The sequence below is a fragment of the Cicer arietinum genome, chromosome 4 (genome assembly GCF_000331145.2).
Source record: "Cicer arietinum cultivar CDC Frontier isolate Library 1 chromosome 4, Cicar.CDCFrontier_v2.0, whole genome shotgun sequence".
Lineage (NCBI taxonomy): Eukaryota > Viridiplantae > Streptophyta > Magnoliopsida > Fabales > Fabaceae > Cicer > Cicer arietinum.
The window spans coordinates 9,476,422-9,479,659 of record NC_021163.2 but is presented as its reverse complement, the minus strand read 5'-3'; positions in this window follow the sequence as shown (position 1 = coordinate 9,479,659).

Below are 3,238 nucleotides of genomic sequence, written 5' to 3'. Positions count from 1 at the left end.
CAGGAATGGATCCTTGTATCGAAAATCTTGTTAGCTGTGAAGTCAGGAGGCGGTTCTTGTTGGTAACAACAACGATGCAAATATAAGATGTAGAAGACTCACATTTGAGATGAAAATTGTTGGATTCAAGTGTGAGTGATTAAGTTATTCATCGATAATAAATATGGTAAATGTTTTATATATAAGACAAGTGACTCATATACTTTAAAGTTATTAATGTCTTACATTTTAGTGGTTAATGAAATATATGTTAAATAAATGGTTAATAACTTAAAGTTTAACGTTTAATAAAGTATTTAAAATAATTAATGAGATAAATTTGTATATATATGTCACACACAAAATCTCAGTTATTAAAAAAATTATATATTGCGTATTATATCAAATTTGTGTGTTCAAATGACATTTTATTTAAATTGATTGTCTATTTCTCCAAAAAAAAAATTATAATACACTAGTAATTGCTATCACTTTAAGTAATGCAAGCATATTGACTTATATAAGTTTTTGGTATATATTTATCATTAAATGTCTGAATTTTGAAAAGGTAGTATTAGAACTAAAAAAATTATATCGTACCCAGCAATTATAAAATTTAGCTTGATAAAAGCATTAATAAGAATTTTTTTCTTCTTCTGAATAAGGTAACATATTACACCTATATCATAATTTTTTTATAGACTCTATTTGCTTTTTTTATTTTTTATAAATAGACTCTATTCTTATTTATGTAAAATCTAGTTTGACTCGGTATATTTTTATTGTTAAGCACAATAAAACATGCTTAATAATGAGATAATAAGATAGATTACATTGTACCACTGAAAAAACCATAAGCTCTGGAGCAAGAGAATACAAGTTAACCAATTAACAAGCAAATTCATCTTTTGCAACGTTTCTATTAATTTGACAATAGAAACAATAGAATGAGTAATTTATCTTATATTTTTAGCCGCTATTTATCAACCTTGTCAAAATAGTTCATTTCTTAATATTGAATATTTTGGTCCATCAATTAATTCATTTGTGGTAATTTTAGACCAACCCATAATTTTTATCTTAAATATAGTTATTTTTATCCGAAAAAATGGTGATTCTTGGCTCAAAAAATAATATTTTTCACTTCAAATTTACAACTAAGGCAATACATCACTGTTTTTTCAGTCGAAGATTATCATTTTAGAATAAATAATCTAGGTTGAAACCAAAACGATAAAAACTGAATTTTGAATAAATAATTATAAAGTAAAAACAGAAAATTTGATAAATCTTAAATTTGATTAAAATTTAAAAAATGTTATTATTTGAAATAAAGGTTAAAAAAATTAATTTAACTTTTAATTAATTAAAAATTAAATTGGAGCCACCTCCGCCGGCCACGGTCATCCGTAAACACCGTAGATCACTGGCCGATCACCGTCACCAACGGAAACCAACTAACTAAGCGTCAGTTGTTGGTTGTCACTGCCACGAGACATTGCTTGAGTTTAAATTATTGATAATATATAATTTAAACTTTGATTATTAAATTATTCATTATCCTCAACATTTTAATTTTAAAAATTAGAAGAAATAAATATTTTATTGACGGATTGGATATTCATCCATTTAAAATGTTATAATAGATAAATTGGATGTTTTTATTTTTAATAGAAGAATTGGACTGAATTGATTTATTTTTTAATTCAATAAAATATTTCCTCAAACATCGTCACAACCGAACATTTATGAATAAATATAAAATTTATATTAACAATTATAAACCGTTTGTTTTATTAACATCGATAAGTTTCAAATTTCAAAGAATAAAATTATAAAATTATCATTTTAATTTTAAAGATGATACATAATTTTAAATAAGTTGCATTTTTTAAATGAAATAACTTACATAAAAGGTAATACAATTTTAAATATTTTTATGAATGAATTCAATAGCTTGGTATTTTATTAAATAATTCAATTTTAAGCAACTAACTTTTTAGATTATTTGACAATTATTTATGCCAAAATGATCCAAGCAATGGTGTTTCGCCGAGAACTAAATCTTGTTACACATATTTTTCATGCTTCTAACGTCTAACGTCTAATTACGTACCTGGACAATTGAGTTAATAATGAACAAATTTTATATTTATATATATATAAAAATACTATAATAAATAATTAATTTTTTTAAAAAAATAATATTATAAAATCTTTAAAATAAAGTCTTACCGCTGAAAATTCTTTACATAATCAAAATATTTAAAATGATATATTTAATAACTAGTCCCAAAATAAAATAGAAAGTAGATAATATATCTACTTATTCTCGATCTACTAACTTAATATAAGAAATTTACTTTTCTGATGAGATAAAACTTTTCAACTTTCAATATCTTCAACGGTGTTAGTATCTAAAAATAATATTTATTTTAAAATTATCTGTAATATTCACCGAGATTTAATATCTCATTGCACAACTTGTAAATTGTAGTATTATAACATCATTACAATGTTCAATATTATAAATTTATGTTTACCAATTCAACTTGATCACCATCTTTTAATCGTAAAAAAAACTGCAAAACAAATAACTAATTTTTTCTTAGTAAAACAATCTCAAAGCATTACATTAAATATAATAGAGGAAACACAATCTAAAATTTGATGAAAAATATTGTAAGGAGAGTACAAAATATAATTAATTGTTATACAAATTAAGCAAGTACTACACTCATACAAAATATACTCAAATTTCGTGAAGTAATATTTAACTTATAGGACATCATCAACCCACCTACATTTCAAAAATAATCTCTTTGACACTAATTAATTACATAAAATTTGAAGTATCGATTGAAGGTCCACACTAAAAATATCCAAATGTACGCAACATTAGCATTAATTAATTAAAACAATTATCACCGAAATAGCACATTGAATCATCAAATTTAGCTAACTACCATTCCGTATAAAGTAAACGAAATTTAATGGCAATGGCAAAGAATATCATAGAGTAACTGAACTAGCTACAAGAAGTACACAATCCATTGAGGGAAAAAGAAGAGAAAATCCAAATGAAAAAGGACTACGAAATTTAGTTAGGAGGAAAGGACCACACTTAATTGAAGTGGATGGGAAGGATAATGAAATCATAAAAGGCTAAGCAATTATAGCCAAAGCCAACATAGCTTTGGTGCTTTTCATTGTGGGCCTAACATAGCTTGATGAGTCTTTTTCTACGATACCTTTTTCC